At 46.3% G+C, this 18,624-nt stretch overlaps 1 pseudogene; it reads right to left on the bottom strand.

Annotated features, from left to right (window-relative positions):
- Nucleotides 1-27: 27 nt before the first annotated feature.
- Nucleotides 28-18,624, bottom strand: LOC119922543 (annotated as a pseudogene).

Below are 18,624 nucleotides of genomic sequence, written 5' to 3'. Positions count from 1 at the left end.
GAGGTCAGCTCCAAAGTGAGAGCCTGTTTACCTGCAAAAATAATAAAAATTAAAAATGAGGTAGTCTTGAATACAAACGGAGCTTCTCTTTGTAGGACTTCAAAGGTTCCATTTCTATTATCTCATTTCTTCCCTGCAAACTCTGTGGTTATTAGATGGAACTCTTTAGCTTCTTCATTTTACAAAGGGGAAAATGAGGTTTAGTGAGGTATCATAGCAACTCAGTGGCTGAATTGGAATTAGAGGGCAAATAAAAACCAGATAAAAGCCAGGACCTCGTGCAGTGTCCTTGCTGCATCAGTGAATTCACATTTAGGTAGCCAGCTCAGTCAAAACAATAATCTTTCCTGTCTCTAAGAGCGAGAAAAAATTTCCAAAAGGCAATGCATGAAAAGTTGATTTTCAAAACAGATTATCTACAATGCTATTTTGACTATCTGCACCTTGTGAACAGGGAACCTGTATACCAATTCTCTTATATTGTAGTTTCCCAAATGCTCAATACAGTGACAGGACACAGAAAATACTCAATAAATGAAATTGATTGAATTATAAATATGGTAAATGAAATACTTGTATCTGAGGTAAAAATATTCCTTGTTACGTTGCTCTAGTATTGTCATCAAACAATTCCTGAATGCTGATATTGTCCAAATGTTTTAAGATATACAGAACTTTTAATATTTTTTTTTCATTTCATTTTGCAAGTGAATAAAACAATGATGAGAAAGTAGTAATAGCGTGGATGTAATGCCCTGTTTCGGGTTTTATGTTATTTATGGAATTTGTTAAGCACTTGCTTGCTATGTGTCAGGCTGTGTACTAAGTGCTGAGATAGAAACAAGATAATTGGATTGGACACAGTCCCTATCCCACACAGGGTTCACCATCTTAATTCCCATTTTACAGATGAGGTAACTGATGCACAGAGAAGTTACGTGACTTGTCCAAAGTCACAAAGAAGGTAAATTGTGAAGTTGGGATTAGAACCCAGGCCTTCTGACTCCCGGCCCATGATTTTTCCACTGACACACAGCTTTCCTGTTAAAAAGGTTAGGAAATATATAATAAGCAGGTGACACATACCCTCCACCCTATCTCCACCCTCACCAACCCTGAAATCCCTCTTTCAGACCATAATCTTCTCACCTGTCTCCTCTCTCACAGTCCTTCCCCCTGTAAATCTATATTACTCCCCCATAGAAAGCTCCGCTCTCTCAACCCCATCCATCTTTCTCAGCGCATTACACCCCACCTCACCTCCCTATCCTCTCTACCCACTCTTGATGACCAGATTACTGCCCTCAACTCCATCCTCTCTACTCAACTCAACTCACTCACTCCCCTCTCCTTTCATCGCTCTCGCACCACTAACCAACAGCCTTGAATCACTGCCACTGTCTGCCTCCTTCGCTCTTAGGCTTGAGCTGCTGAACGCTGCTGGCTCAGGTCTGAACACCAAGCCAAAATTGTTCTCTTTAAATTTGTCCTTTCCTGCCTTAACTCTGCCTTCTGCTCTGCCAGGCAAAACTATTTTTCTTCCCTTATTGACACCCATGCCCAGCACCCCAGTTAGCTGTTCTGGACATTCAACTCCCTCCTCAGGCACCCTATTCCTCCCCCTCCTCCATTCCTCACTCCCAAAGATCTGGCCACCTACTTCACTAGGAAAATTAATACCATCAGATCTGAGCATCTCATAGTCACTCGTCCCCCTTCTCCAACACCCCCACTCTCAACCCTCTTCTCTACTTTCCCATCCTTCCCAGGAGTATCCTCAGATGAGATCTCCGCCCGCAAATGCCACCCCATCCACCTGTGCTTCAGACTCCATTCCCTCTCATCTTATAAAAACTCTCACCCCTTCCCTTCTCCCATCCTTAACTTCCATCTTCAACCTCTCATTCTCCAATGGTTTCTTCCCCTCTGCCTTCAAACATGCCCGCATCTCCCTCATCCTAAAACAACCCTCTCTTGACCCCACTGCCCCTTCCAGTTATCACACTATCTCCTTCCTACCCATCCTTTCCAAACTCTTAGAAAGGATTGTCTACACTCGCTGCCTCGAATTCCTCAACTCCAACTCTCTCCTAGACCCCCTCCAATCTGGCTTTTGTCCCCTACACTCCCTGAAACTGCCCTCTCAAAGGTCACAAATGACCTCCTTCTTGCTAAATCCAATGGCTTCTACTTTATCCTAATCCTCCTCGACCTCTCATCTGCCTTTGACAACGTGGATCATCCCCTTCTCCTCAACATGATGTCCAATTTTGGCTTCACAGACTCCGTCCTCTCCTGGTTCTCCTCTTATCTCTCTGGCCGTAGACTCTCATTCTCCTTCACGGACTCCTCATCCCCTTCACATCCCCTTTCTGTAGGGGTTCCTCAAGGGTCAGTTCTTGGTACCCTTCTGTTCTCCATCTATGCTTACTCCCTTGGTGAACTCACTCAATCCAACGGCTTCAACTATCATCTCTATGCAGAAGACACCCAAATCTACATCTCTGCCCCTGCTCTCTCTCCCTCCTTCCAGGCTCGTATCTCCTCCTGCCTTCAGGATATTTCCATCTGGATGTCCGCCTGCCACCTAAAGCTCAACATGTCCAAGACTGAGCTCCTTAACTTCCTTCCCAAACCCTGCCCTCTCCCTGACTTTTCCGTCACTGTGGACGGCAGTACCATCCGTCCTGTCTCACAAGCCCACAACCTTGGTGTCATCCTTGCCACTGCTTTCTCATTCATACCACACATCCAATCCGTTACCAACCGTACCAAAATCCATTACCAACATCGCCAAGATGCGCCCTTTCTTCTCCATCCAAACCGCTACCTTGTTGGTTTAATCTCTCATCGTATCCCGACTGGATTATTCATTCATTCATTCAATCAATCGTATTTATTGAGCGCTTACTGTTTACAGAGCTCTGTACTAAGCGCTTGTGCAGTACAAGTTGGCAACATATAGAGACGGTCCCTACCCAACAACGGGCTCACAGTCTAGAAGGGGGACACAGACAACAAAACAAAACATGTAGACAAGTGTCAAAATCGTCAGAACAAATATAATTAAAGCTATATACAAATCATTAACAAAATGAAAAGAATAGTAAATATGTACAAGTAAAAGAGAGTAATTAATATGTATAAAGTGCTGTGGAAGGGAAGGAGGTAGGACGGGGTGGATGGAGATGAGGACAGGAAAAGGGGGGCTCAATCTGGGAAGGCCTCCTGGAGGCGGTGAGCTCTCAGTAGGGCTTACAGGAGAGGAAGAGAGCTAGCTCGGCGGATGTGTGGAGGGAGGACATTCCAGGCCAAGGGAAGGACATGAGCCGGGGTCGATGGTGGGACAGGCGAGAACTAGGTACAATGAGGAGGTTAGCAGCAGAGGAGCGGAGGGTGATGGCTTGGCTGTAGAAGGAGAGAAGGGAGGTTAGGTATGAGGGGGCGAGGTGATGGAGAGCCTTGAGCCAAAAGTGAGGAATTTTTGCTTAATTCGTAGGTTGACAGGCAGCCACTGGAGATTTTTGAGGAGGGGAGTAACATGCCCAGAGCGTCTCTGCACAAAGATAATTAGGGCAGCAGAGTGAAGTATAGACTGAAATGGGGAGAGACAGGAAGATGGGAGATCAGAGAAGAGGCCGATGCAGTAGTCCAGTCGGGATAGGATGAGACATTGAACCAGCAAGGTAGCGGTTTGAATGGAGAGGAAAGGGCAGATCTTGGCGATGTTGTGGAGGTAAAACCGGCAGGTTCTGGTGACAGATTGGATGTGTGTGGTGAACGAGAGAGTAGAGTCGAGAATGACACCAAGGTTGCGGGCTTGTGAGATGGAAAGGATGGTAGTGTCATCTACAGTTACGGGAAAGTCAGGGAGAGGGCAGGGCTTGGGAGGGAATATAAGGAGTTCAGTCTTGGACATATTGAGTTATAGATGGCGGGCAGACAACCAGATGGAGATATCCTGAAGGCAGGAGGAGATACGATTACTATTACTCTATTTATTTATTTATTTTACTTGTACATATTTATTCTATTTATTTTATTCTGTTAATATGTTTTGTTTTGTTCTCTGTCTCCCCCTTCTAGACTGTGAGACTCAGAGAAGTGGCTGAGTCGGGATTAGAACCCACAACCTCTGACTCCCAGGCCCGAGCTCTTTCCACTAAACCACACCCAGAACGTTGCTCTACAAAGATAATCTGGGCAGCAGAGTGAAGACTGGTTCTTCACTGGTTCTAGACTGGTTGGGTAGGGACCGCCTCTATATGTTGCCAACTTGCACTTCCCAAGCGCTTAGTACAGTGCTCTGCACACAGTAAGTGCTCAATAAATACGATTGAATGAATGAATGAATGAATGAATGAATGAATACGAGCCTGGAGGAAGGGAGAGAGAGCAGGGGCAGAAATGTAGATTTGGGTGTCATCAGTGTAAAGATGATAGTTGAAGCCGTGGGAGCGAATGAGTTCACCAGGGGAGTGAGTGTAGATAGAGAATGGAAGGGGACCAAGAACTGACCCATGAGGAACCCCTACAGTGAAGGGATGGGAGGGGGAGGATGAGCCCTCAATGGAGACTGAGAATGAACGTCCAGAGAGATAAGAGGAGAACTAGGAGAGATGGAGTTTTTGAAGCCAAGGTTGGATAGCTTGTTGAGTAGAAGGGGGTGATCCACAGTGTCGAAGGCAGCTGAAAGGTCGAGGAAGATTTGGACAGAGTAGGACTCATTGGATTTGTCAAGAAGGAGGTCACTGGTGACCTTTGAGAGGGCAGTTTCGGTGGAGTGTAGGGGACGGAAGCCAGATTGTAGGGGGTCAAGGAGATAGTTGGCATTGAGGAATTTGAAGCAGCGGGTGTAAACGACTAGTTCTAGGAGTTTGGAAAGGAAGAGTAGGAGGGAAATAGGGCGATAACTAGAAGGGGAGGTGGGGTCAAGACAGGGTTTTTTTAGGATGGGGGAGACGTGGGCATGTTTGAAGGCAGGGGGGAAGGAACCAGTGGAGATTGAGCTGCATCAGCCTCCTTTCTGATCTCCCATCCTCCTGTCTCTCCCCGTTTCAATCTATTCTTCACTCTGCTGCCCAGATTATCTTTGTAGAGCAACGTTCTGGGCGTGGTTTAGTGGAAAGAGCTCGGGCCTGGGAGTCAGTGGTCGTGGGTTCTAATCCCGACTCAGCCACTTCTCTGCTGTGTGACTTCGTGCAAGTCATTTAACTTCTCTGTGCCTCAGTTACCTCATCTGTAAAATGAGGATTAAGACTGTGAGCCCCACCTGGAATAACCTGATTACTTTGCATCTATACCAGTGCCTAGAACAGTGCTTGACCCATAGTAAGCACTTAACAAATGTCATCATTTTTTATGTCACCCCCCCTCTTCAAAAATCACCAGTGGTTGCCCATCAACCTTCAGATGAAGGAAAAATTTCTCACTATCGGCTTCAAAACTCTTCATCACCTCACCCCCTCCTACCTCACCTTCCTTCTCTCCTTTTACAGCCCAGCCCGCATACTCCACTCTTCTGCCGCTAATCTCCTCACTGTGCCTCTTTCCTGCGTGTCCCGTTGTCAATCCCTGGCCCACGTCACAACCCAGGCCTGGAATGCCCTTCCTCCACACATCAGCCAAACTAGTTTTCGTCTTCTCTTCAAAGCCCTGCTGAGAGCTAACCTACTCCAGGAAGCCTTCCCAGACTGAGCCCCCCTTTTCCTCTGCTCCTCCACCCCTCCCCATCGCCCCGAATCCCTCCCTCTGCCCTACCCCCTTCCCCTTCCCACAACACTTTTGTATATCTGTACATATTTATTACTCTATTTTATTAATGATGCATATATAGTTATAATTCTATTTATCTATTCTGATGGTATTGACACCTGTCTACTTGATTTGTTTTGTTGTCTGTCTCTCCCTTCTAGACTGTGAGTCTGTTGTGGGGTAGGGACCGTCTCTATATGTTGCCGATTTGTACTTCCCAAGTGCTTACTACTGTGCTCTGTACACAACAAGCACTCAATAAATACAATTGAATGAATGAATGAATACCCTGCCCAGAATAATCTTACAGAAGAGTGAAGAATGTCTTTGTCAGATTCAACAAACGTATGAATTATCCATAACATACCTGAAAAATTGTCTCATACAGCTTGACTTGAAGTCTATTACTACAAAAACTCCATCAAAATACTTGAGCTCGATTTTTAATTTCCCTGGGACCTGCCATGAAAACCATGACGTTTTGCAGTTGTGACTACACAAAGAGGCTGAGAAAACAAATATTCACATAAACATATTTTAAACAGCCATACACCACTAAACACATTCAAGAGTTTTTGTTCAATTAGTTTGAATGAGAAGAGAAACATGTGACAAATTATTTGGAAAACTAAAACTCAAAAAGCAAGTCAAACTAGAAAAACATATCCTTGCTACTTCCAAGATGAGGATGTTATTTATCTAGCTTTGAGTAGCTTAGGTGGAAAACTACTTTTGATAGATAAGCACATAAGTTCTTGCAAATGGAAGGTCAGGCTCTCCCTGCTTAAACAGAACTATTTTAATAATATTTTCTTAAGCCATAAATCTTTCCCTGTGGACTGAATTTTTGGTATTGTCTTGGAGACCATGCTATCAGACCTAATACAGGAAGAATGCTTACATTTAACCTAATACCTTCTTGTGCCATGATGGTGATTTAGGGAATACCTCTCATCCATAGCTCTCAGAGATCACAAACAGCAGAAAAGGACATTTTTAATCTCTAGTGTTAGACATCCTTTCTTTTAACCCTGAGAAGCTTTCAGAAAATTATTTTCACCTCTAGGGCAAACTCCATGAACATCCAAGAGTCTGGTGAAGACCGTATCTCTAATGGCAACAAATCTTCTTTCTCACGAAGGTTTGCAAAAACAAATGACTAAATTGGATTTTACTTGGAACAAACATGCATGTCCCTATTTGGGGGATTTGAACTATCTTGGGAAATTTCACTTCTGTTTCCTTGAAGAGCACTTTATAGAAAATGTTCACTAGGAGGTGTACACCATGATATGAATGACCTTAATGCATTTTGAACAACAACAACAAAAACAGAGTTTCATCATTCTCGCAGTCCTATTTCTCCACTGGCTGAATTCACTGAGGAGTTTCTCAGTGCCCATGAAATTTGCTACCTTCTATTCCATCCTGCTGCGGTGTAACATCTGCAGAGATTCTTCAAGGATGAATGCATCCATAGGCCAAGCAGATGTGAAATAAGCAACAAGTTATTTGGCTAGGGACACGTGCCCAATTTTGGCCTGTTACCTCCTTACAGGATTTCTGATTGGGCAAACTATTTTCTATTTCCTAACTAGGCATTTGAAGGTGCACTAAACTGACCCCGATAAAGCAACAGCAGCTGAACTTTCAGTACTTCATTCAATGACATTTAATGAGCGTTTACTGTGTGCAAAGCACTGTACTAAGCACGTAGGAGAGTACAATACAATAACCAACACATTCCCTAACTATAACAAGTTCACAATCTAGAGGAAAGTGAAGGAATATCTTTTATATTTCCATAGCAGTGAAATCCAGTATTTCTTCAATCAATTCATTAATAACATCTATTTAGTGTCTGCTGTATACAAAACAATCAATCAATGGTATTTATTGAGCATTTACTTTGGACAGCACATTGCGCTAAGCACCTAGTAGAGTACAATATAGTTGGTTGACATGATCCTTAATATCAAGGAGCTTGCAATAGAGCGGGAGAGACAAACATTAAAATAAATTACAGGTAAGGGAAGCAACTGAGTATAAGGATATATATATATATATATATATATATATATATATATATATGTATATATATATATATGCATATATATATATATATATATATATATATTTGCCATGGATGTGTGAGTACAAAGCACTGTATGAACCACTTGGAATAGTAAAATAATTATCAATCAATCAATCAATCAATCAATTGTATTTATTGAGCGCTTACTATGTGCAGAGCACTGTACTAAGCGCTTGGGAAGTACAAATTGGCAACACATAGAGACAGTCCCTACCCAACAGTGGGCTCACAGTCTAAAAGGGGGAGACAGAGAACAGAACCAAACATACCAACAAAATAAAATAAATAGGATAGAAATGTACAAGTAAAATAAATAAATAAATAAATAGAATAATAAATATGTACAACCATATATACATATATACAGGTGCTGTGGGGAAGGGAAGGAGGTAAGATTGGGGGGATGGAGGGGGGATGAGGGGGAGAGGAAGGAAGGGGCTCAGTCTGGGAAGGCCTCCTGGAGGAGGTGAGCTCTCAGCAGGGCCTTCCCGGGAGGAAGAGAGCTAGCTTGGCGGAGGGGCAGAGGGAGGGCATTCCAGGCCCGGGGGATGATGTGGGCCGGGGGTCGATGGCAGGACAGGCGAGAACGAGGTACAGTGAGGAGATTAGTGGTGGAGGAGCGGAGGGTGCGGGCTGGGCAGTAGAAGGAGAGAAGGGAGGTGAGGTAGGAGGGGGCGAGGTGATGGAGAGCCTTGAAGCCCAGGGTGAGGAGTTTCTGCCTGATGCACAGATTGATTGGTAGCCACTGGAGATTTTTGAGGAGAGGAGTAATATGCCCAGACTGTTTCTGGACAAGGATAATCCGGGCAGCAGCATGAAGTATGGATTGAAGTGGAGAGAGACACGAGGATGGGAGATCAGAGAGAAGGCTGGTGCAGTAGTCCAGACGGGATAGGATGAGAGCTTGAATGAGCAGGGTAGCGGTTTGGATGGAGAGGAAAGGGCGGATCTTGGCAATGTTGCGGAGCTGAGACTGGCAGGTTTTGGTGACGGCTTGGATGTGAGGGGTGAATGAGAGAGCGGAGTCGAGGATGACACCAAGGTTGCGGGCTTGTGAGACGGGAAGGATGGTAGTGCCGTCAACAGAGATGGGAAAGTCAGGGAGAGGACAAGGTTTGGGAGGGAAGACAAGGAGCTCAGTCTTCGACATGTTGAGCTTTAGGTGGCGGGCGGACATCCAGATGGAGATGTCCTGAAGGCAGGAGGAGATGCGAGCCTGGAGGGAGGGGGAGAGAGCAGGGGCAGAGATGTAGATCTGGGTGTCATCAGCGGAGAGATGATAGTTGAAGCCGTGGGAGCGAATGAGGTCACCAAGGGAGTGAGTGTAGATTGAGAACAGAAGGGGACCAAGCACTGAACCTTGGGGAACCCCCACAGTAAGAGGATGGGAGGGGGAGGAGGAGCCTGCCAAAGAGACTGAGAAAGAACGACCGGAGAGATAAGAGGAGAACCAGGAGAGGACGGAGTCTGTGAAGCCAAGGTCGGATAGCGTGTTGAGGAGAAGGGGGTGGTCCACAGTGTCAAAGGCAGCTGAGAGGTCGAGGAGGATTAGGACAGAATATGAGCCGTTGGATTTGGCAAGCAGGAGGTCATTGGTGACCTTTGAGAGGGCAGTTTCCGTGGAATGAAGGGGACGGAAGGCAGACTGGAGGGGGTCGAGGAGAATGATAAGAATTATAAGAATGATAATCAATCAATCAATCAATCGTATATATTAAGCGCTTACTGTGTGCAGAGCACTGTACTAAGGGCTTGGGAAGTACAAGCTGGCAACATATAGAGACAGTCCCTACTCAACAGTGGGCTCACAGTCTAAAAGGGGGCGACAGAAAACGAAACCAAACATACTAACAAAATAAAATTAATAGAATAGATATGTACAAGTAAAATAAATAAATAAATAAATAGAGTAATAAATATGTACAAACATATATACATATATACAGGTGCTGTGGGGAAGGGGAGGAGGTAAGATGGGGGGATGGAGAGGGGGACGAGGGGGAGAGGACGGAAGGGGCTCAGTTTGGGAAGGCCTCCTGGAGGAGGTGAGCTCTCAGTAGGGCCTTGAAGGGAGGAAGAGAGCTAGCTTGGGGGATGGGCAGAGGGAGGGCATTCCAGGCCTGGGGGATGACGTGGGCCGGGGGTCGATGGCGGGACAGGTGAGAACGAGGTATGGTGAGGTGATTAGTAGCAGAGGAGCGGAGGGTGCGGGGAGGGCTGTAGAAGGAGAGAAGGGAGGTGAGGTAGGAGGGGGCGAGGTGATGGAGAGCCTTGAAGCCCAGGGTGAGGAGTTTCTGCCTGATGTGCAGATTGATTGGTAGCCACTGAAGATTTTTGAGGAGGGGAGTAATATGCCCAGAGCGTTTCTGGACAAAGATAATCCGGGTAGCAGCATGAAGTATGGATTGAAGTGGGGAGAGACACGAGGATGGGAGATCAGAGAGAAGGCTGATGCAGTAGTTAATCAATCCATCGTATTTATTGAGCACATACTATGTGCAGAGCACTGTACTAAGCACTTGGGAAGTACAAATTGGCAACACATAGAGACAGTCCCTACCCGATAGTGGGCTCACAGTCTAAAAGGGGGAGACAGAGAACAGAACCAAACATACCAACAAAATAAAATAAATAGGATAGAAATGTACAAGTAAAATAAATGAATAAATAAATAAATGGAGTAATAAATATGTACAACCACATATACATATATACAGGTGCTGTGGGGAAGGGAAGGAGGGAAGATGGGGGGATGGAGAGGGGGACGAGGGGGAGAGGAAGGAAGGGGCTCAGTCTGGGAAGGCCTCCTGGAGGAGGTGAGCTCTCAGCAGGGCCTTGAAGGGAGGAAGAGAGCTAGCTTGGCGGAGGGGCAGAGGGAGGGCATTCCAGGCCCGGGGGATGACGTGGGCCGGGGGTCGACGGCGGGACAGGCGAGAAGGAGGTACAGTGAGGAGATTAGCGTCAGAGGAGCGGAGGGTGCGGGCTGGGCAGTAGAAGGAGAGAAGGGAGGTGAGGTAGGAGGGGGCGAGGTGATGGAGAGCCTTGAAGCCCATGGTGAGGAGTTTCTGCCTGATGTGCAGATTGATTGGTAGCCACTGGAGATTTTTGAGGAGTGGAGTAATATGCTCAGAGCGTTTCTGGACAAAGATAATCCGGGCAGCAGCATGAAGTATGGATTGAAGTGGAGAGAGACACGAGGATGGGAGATCAGAGAGAAGGCTGGTGCAGTAGTCCAGACGGGATAGGATGCGAGCTTGAACGAGCAGGGTAGCTGTATGGATGGAGAGGAAAGGGCTGATCTTGGCAATGTTGTGGAGCCAAAACCGGAAGGTTTTGGTGATGGCTTGGATGTGAGGGGTGAATGAGAGAACGGAGTCGAGGATGACACCAAGATTGCCGACTTGTGAGACGGGAAGGATGGTAGTGCCGTCAACAGAGATGGGAAAGTCAGGGAGAGGGCAGGGTTTGGGAGCGAAGACAAGGAGTTCAGTCTTGGACATGTTGAGTTTTAGGTGGTAGGCAGACATCCAGATGGAGATGTCCTGAAGGCAGGAGGAGATGCGAGCCTGGAGAGAGGGGGAGAGAGCAGGGGCAGAGATGTAGATATGGGTATCAACAGCGTAGAGATTATAGTTGAAGCTGTGGGAGCGAATGAGTTCACCAAGGGAGTGCGTGTAGATCGAGAACAGAAGGGGACCAAGCACTGAACCTTGGGGAACCCCCACAGTGAGGGGATGGGAGGGGGAGGAGGAGCCTGCAAAAGAGACTGAGAATGAACGACCGGAGAGATAAGAGGAGAACCAGGAGAGGACGGAGTCTGTGAAGCCAAGGTCAGATAGCGTGTTGAGGAGAAGGGGGTGGTCCACAGTGTCGAAGGCAGCTGAGAGGTCGAGGAGGATGAGGACAGAGTATGAGCCGCTAGATTCGGCAAGCAGGATGTCATTGGTGACCTTTGAGAGGGCAGTTTCCGTGGAATGTAGGGGACCGAAGCCAGACTGGAGGGGATCGAGGAGAGAGTTGTTGTTGAGGAATTCTAGGCAGCGCGTGTAGACAACTCGTTCAAGGAGTTTGGAAAGGAATGGTAGGAGGGATACAGGGCGGTAACTAGAAGGTGAGGTGGGGTCAAGAGAGGGTTTTTTAGGGTGGGAGAGACATGGGCATGTTTGAAGGCAGAGGGGAAGGAACCAGTGGAGAGTGAGCGGTTGAAGATGCAAGTTAAGGAGGGGAGAAGGGATGGAGCAAGAGATTTCATGAGATGAGAGGGAATGGGGTCAGAAGCACAGGTGGCCGGAGTAGCACTTGAGTGGAGGGAGGAGAGCTCCTCTGAGGATACTGCTGGGAAGGATGGGAGAGAGGCAGAGAGTGTTGAGAGCCGGGGGATTGGAGAAGAGGGGGAAGTGACTTTATGAAGGTCGGTCCTGATGGATTTAATTTTGTTAATGAAGTAGGAGGCCAGATCGCAGGGGGTGAGGGAAGGAGGAGGGGGAGGAACCGGGGGCCTGAGAAGGGAGTTGAATGTACGGAAGAGCTGGCGGGGGTGACGGGCATGGGTGTCATTAAGGGAGGAGAAATAGTTTTGTCTGGCAGAAGAGAGGGCTGAGTTAAGGCAGGAAAGGATAAACTTGAAGTGAACGAGGTTGGCATGGTGTTTAGACTTTCGCCAGCAGCGTTCGGCAGCTCAAGCATAAGAGCGAAGGAGGCGGACCGTGGCAGTGGGGTGCCAAGAACCGTACTAAAAACTGGAGTAGATGCAATCATTCATTCACTCATATTTATTGAGCGCTTACTGTCTGCAGAGCACTGTACCAAGCGCTTGGGAAGTGCAGGTTGGCTACATATAGTGACAGTCCCTATCCAACAGTGGGCTCACAGTCTAGTACGTATGCATGTGGGTCGGGCCTGGGGAGAGCGTGGCGAGCGGGCCAGGCCAGCCCCGCCTGTGGTAGGATGGCTCAGTGCACAGCTCCCCGAACGGACACCCCTTCACGTGCTCTTCACATGGCCGGCCCAGGCCGGGGAATGTTCATCTTCACAACGACACACCTGAACAAGCAGACTGTGAGCCCACTGTTGGGTAGGGACTGTCTCTATATGTTTCCAATTTGTACTTCCCAAGCGCTTAGTAGAGTGCTCTGCACATAGTAAGCGCTCAATAAATACGATTGATGATGATGATGATGAAGCAACTAGTGGGCTGCCCCAGTCGTGGCAGATTCTGTCCCCTGGTGTCCGTTTTTCTGAGATTGCCTCCTTTTTGCCATGGAATATAGAGTTTCCTTATCTCTCTCTTTCTTCCCCTACCTCTATCAGTCTCTCTCAGTCTCTCTCACCTGGGGTTAATTTTTTTTCCACCCTGAGATAAACATTTCTAAAACCTCCTGGGGGGATTGCATTTTAATTTTTCCAGCCTCATTCAGTACCAGCCCCGTACTTTAATCCACAATGTCTTAAATTCTTATTTTTTTATGGTCTTTGTAAGGTGCTTACCATACAGTGTAGGGATTTGAGATATAACTGATAATGGGAGACCCTCAGTAACTTGTATATATATTTGTACAGATTTATTACTCTGTTTATTTTACTTGTACATGTTTACTATTCTATTTATTTTGTTAATGATGTACATATATGTTGCCAACTTGTACTTCCCAAGCGCTTAGTACAGTGCTCTGCACATAGTAAGTGCTCAATAAATACAATCAATAAATCAACCAATCAGTAGCATTTATTGAGCACTAACTGAGTACACGGGACTGTACTAAGTGACTGGGAGAGTACAACACAACAATGTAACAGACACATTCCCTGGGAAAACTGAACTTACAGTCTAGAAGGGAAGACAGACATTAATATGAATCAATGAATTACAGATATTCATTCATTATTTCAATCGTATTTATTGAGCGCTTCCTGTGTGCAGAGCACCGTACTAAGCGCTTGGGAAGTACAATTTGGCAACATATAGAGACAGTCCCTACCCAACAGTGGGCTCACAGTGTACTTGAGTTCTGCGGGGCTGGGTCTGGGGATGAATGAGTGGACCAAGTCAAGAGGAAAATGAAAGCTTAGTCAGGGAAGGCCTCTTGGAGGATATGTGCCTTCAATAAGGCTTTGAAAGTGGGGAGAGTAAATGTCTGTTGGATAGGAAGAGGGTGGGAATTCCAGGCCAGAGGTAGGATATGATGATCAATCAATCAATCAATCAATCGTATTTATTGAGCGCTTACTATGTGCAGAGCACTGTACTAAGCGCTTGGGAAGTACAAATTGACATCACATAGAGACAGTCCCTGCCCAACAGTGGGCTCACAGTCTAAAAGGGGGAGACAGAGAACAGAACCAAACATACCAACAAAATAAAATAAGTAGGATAGAAATGTACAAGTAAAATAAATAAATAAATAAATAAATAGAGTAATAAATATGTACAACCATATATACATATATACAGGTGCTGTGGGGAAGGGAAGGAGGTAAGATGGGGGGGATGGAGAGGGGGACGAGGGGGAGAGGAAAGAAGGGGCTCAGTCTGGGAAGGCCTCCTGGAGGAGGTGAGCTCTCAGCAGGGCCTTGAAGGGAGGAAGAGAGCTAGCTTGGCGGATGGGCAGAGGGAGGGCATTCCAGGCCCGGGGGATGACGTGGGCCGGGGGTCGATGGCGGGACAGGCGAGAGCGAGGTACAGTGAGGAGATTAGTGGTGGAGGAGCGGAGGGTGCGGGCTGGGCAGTAGAAGGAGAGAAGGGAGGTGAGGTAGGAGGGGGCGAGGTGATGGAGAGCCTTGAAGCCCAGGGTGAGGAGTTTCTGCCTGATGCGCAGATTGATCGGTAGCCATTGGAGGTTTTTGAGGAGGGGAGTAATATGCCCAGAACGTTTCTGGACAAAGATAATCCGGGCAGCAGCATGAAGTATGGATTGAAGTGGAGAGAGACACGAGGATGGGAGATCAGAGAGAAGGCTAGTGCAGTAGTCCAGACGGGATAGGATGAGAGCTTGAATTAGCAGTGTAGCGGTTTGGATGGAGAGGAAAGGGCGGATCTTGGCAATGTTGCGGAGCTGAGACCGGCAGGTTTTGGTGACGGCTTGGATGTGAGGGGTGAATGAGAGAGCGGAGTCGAGGATGACACCAAGGTTGCGGGCTTGTGAGACGGGAAGGATGGTAGTGCCGTCAACAGAGATGGGAAAGTCAGGGAGAGGACAAGGTTTGGGAGGGAAGACAAGGAGCTCAGTCTTCGACATGTTGAGCTTTAGGTGGCGGGCGGACATCCAGATGGAGATGTCCTGAAGGCAGGAGGAGATGCGAGCCTGGAGGGAGGGGGAGAGAGCAGGGGCAGAGATGTAGATCTGGGTGTCATCAGCGGAGAGATGATAGTTGAAGCCGTGGGAGCGAATGAGGTCACCAAGGGAGTGAGTGTATATTGAGAACAGAAGGGGACCAAGCACTGAACCTTGGGGAACCCCCACAGTAAGAGGATGGGAGGGGGAGGAGGAGCCTGCAAAAGAGACTGAGAAAGAACGACCGGAAAGATAAGAGGAGAACCAGGAGAGGACGGAGTCTGTGAAGCCAAGGTCAGATAACGTGTTGAGGAGAAGGGGGTGGTCCACAGTGTCAAAGGCAGCTGAGAGGTTCGAGGAGGATTAGGACAGAGTATGAGCCTTTGGATTTGGCAAGCAGGAGGTCATTGGTGACCTTTGAGAGCGCAGTGATGATGATGATAATGGTATTTCTTAAGCACTTACTATGTGCCAAACAGTGTTCTAAGTGCTGGGGTGGATACAAGGTAATCAGGTTGTCCCACGTGGGGCTCACAGTCATATTCCATATTTTGAAGATGAGGTAACTGAGGCACAGAAAAGTTAAGTGGCTTGCCATGGCGAGGACATGGGTGAGAGGTTGGCAATGAGATAGATGAGATCGAGGTAGAAAGAGAAGGCTGCATTAGTGGAATGAATTGTGTAGGCTGGGTTGTAGTAGAAGAGTAGCAACGTGAGGTAGGTGTATATTAAGGGCAAGGTGATCATGGACATTAAAGCCAATGGTAAGAAGCTTTACATTACCACAATGTAAGCAGATCTGACACAATTCCAGTCCCATATAAGGCTCCCAGTGTAAGAGAGAAGGAGGACAGGAATCTTATTCCCATTTTTACAGATGAGGAAACTGAAGCCCAGAGAAGCTAAGTGGGAAGTAACGTGGCCTAGAGGAACGATCACGGGTTTGGGAGTCAGATGAACTGTGTTCTAATCCTGTCTCTGCCAGTTGTCTGCTGTGTAACCTTGGATAAATCATTGAACTTCTCTGAATCTCAGTTACCTCATCTGTAAAATGGGATCAAATCCTACCCCCTACTACTTAGACTATGAGCCCTATATGGGATATGGACAGAACCAGTGCTCCGTATAGTGCCCAGAGCTTCGTACAGTGTCCAGCTCTTAGTACAGTGCCTGGCACATAGTAGGCACTTAACAAATACAATAATTATTGTAATCAGGTATCCACCCAGTGCTTAGTAAAGTGCTTGGCATATAGTAAGTGCTCAATAAGTACCACAAAAATAGTGACTTGCCCAAGGTAACACAGTAAGTGGAAGAGGGGTTTAAACCTCTTGTCCCTTGACTCCCAGACCAATACTCTTTCCAATAGGTCATTGAAATGAAAAATGAAAATGAAAATAAAATGAAAACACATGATCCCTGCCCGCAACAGTTTACAATTTAAATTACAGATGAGACCAAGTAATAGAGTATATAAGATATGAGATACTTCCCAAGGTAATATCTCACATAGAAAAATAAGTGATGCTGTTGTTGGTAGTGACACTTGGTATCCTTTGATGTGAAAGGGCTACCGAAGGTCATCATTAAGCCTTTTGCAGGTATTTTAATTCTCCAAACGATGGATATCAAACAATCTGGACAATTTAACTAACATTTTTGGTACCCTATGAGATTGCTAAACTAAATCTGGATTGGGTTTGGAGAGGTAACATGGTGTAGTAGAAGGACCACAGGCCTGGGAGTCAGAAGACATGAGTTCTAATCCTGCCACTGACACTTGTTTGCTGTGTTACCTTGGGCATGTTGTTTAACTTCATAGTGCCTCAGTTTCCTCAACCACAAAATGGGGGTTAAATACCTGCTCTCCCTCCTACGGAATGTGAGCCCTATTTGGGACAAAAACTGTCCAACTAGATTATCTTGTGTCTATTCCAGGGCTCCGTACAGCACTTAGCATATAGTAAGTACTTAACAAATACCACAGTTTTCATTATTTTCATTATTTTTCTAATAATTATTATTGCATTTAGTGATGGTAAGCATCCTACATCATGTATAGCAACAATAATCTGCATAGTTTTCAGGTTTCACTGTCAAAGAGTAATATTGTCCATCAGGAGCTCTGTTTGTGTTGGAGTATATTCAAGATGGGTTTTGTTTCATATGAAAGTGGGTGGCTATTTAGGTGTTTAAAAAGCTGAAGCAGGGCCCACTTGGGCAGGCCTGGGCTGCCCAGTGACTGATTTTCCCACTTCCAGGTGGTTTCTATGGTTTTTCTCCCTCTTTCTTCATCACAGAATGCTGGCTCTGCTGCATCAAGTCTATCCAAATCCCAATAAAAATCTCTCTTCTTCTTCACAGATAAAGTCATTACTCTGTCACCCTGGACACAATGATTTCACTTATAAGTATATAATCCTGAGTGTTCTCCCATTTACCACAATTATCTGTTTTTCCTTCTATTCTTACCTTAAGAGGATACCAATTACCACTAGAATGTACTGAAAGCAGCCTTTTAATCAATGAATAGGAAGACTTAAGCACGTACAGGAAATGACATTCATTGTTCTGACAATTCAGAATACATTAAAACCTTCAAGTACAGTTCTTTCAGAAGAGATTATGCCACAGTGATTTTCCTTAAAGCGTCTGTAGAACCCGCTGGTTCCTTCCTTCTCCCACTGAAAGAAACAACAACATAATTCTCAGAAAGTGATTCATTTATTTCCTGAAGTCATTATTTGGCTCTATAACTTCCTCATGGCTTTTTTCACCTCCACACTTCTCACGGTGTAGATCAAGGGGTTTCACATGGGAGTAATGACAACATAGAATACGGCCACTTCTTTATCCATGGGGAAGGTGGAGGTAGGACCCATGTAGGTGAAGATACAGGGAATGAAGAACAGCGTGACAACCATGACGTGAGAGCCACAGGTGGAGAGGACTCTGTGCCTTCCCTCTGAACTATAACTTTTTAGGGATTTCTCTATATGTTGCCGACTTGTACTTTGGACGTGTGCTCTGCACACAGTAAGTACTCAATAAATACGATTGAGTGAATGAATGGATGAAAGATGGCCATGTAGGAGACGACCAGCATAGGGAAACAGATAGTGCAGATCAGGCCGTTGTTGGCAGCCAGCAACAGGCCCACGACGTAGGTGTCTATGCGGGTGAGTTCCAACAAAGGGTACATGTCCCAGAGAAAATGGTCAATGACACTGGGACCAAAGAAGGGCAGCCAGAATAGGGAAGTGAATCTGAATTACTGAATGAAAGAAGCCCATTACCCAGGCCACCTCCAGCAGTAGGGCACACACCTGCCAGTTCATGATGATCAAATAGTGCAAGGGTTTGCAGATGGCCACGTAATGATCAAAGGCCATCACAATCAGAAGGATGACCTCTGTCCCTCCAAAGAAGTGTGATTAAAAAGGGCTGGGCCATGCAGCCATCACAGGAGATGACTTTCCTGGCACAAAGGCTGTCTACAATCAT

The sequence above is a fragment of the Tachyglossus aculeatus genome, unplaced genomic scaffold, assembly GCF_015852505.1.
Source record: "Tachyglossus aculeatus isolate mTacAcu1 unplaced genomic scaffold, mTacAcu1.pri scaffold_108_arrow_ctg1, whole genome shotgun sequence".
Taxonomy (NCBI): domain Eukaryota; kingdom Metazoa; phylum Chordata; class Mammalia; order Monotremata; family Tachyglossidae; genus Tachyglossus; species Tachyglossus aculeatus.
This window is presented reverse-complemented; position numbering and strand designations above follow the sequence as displayed.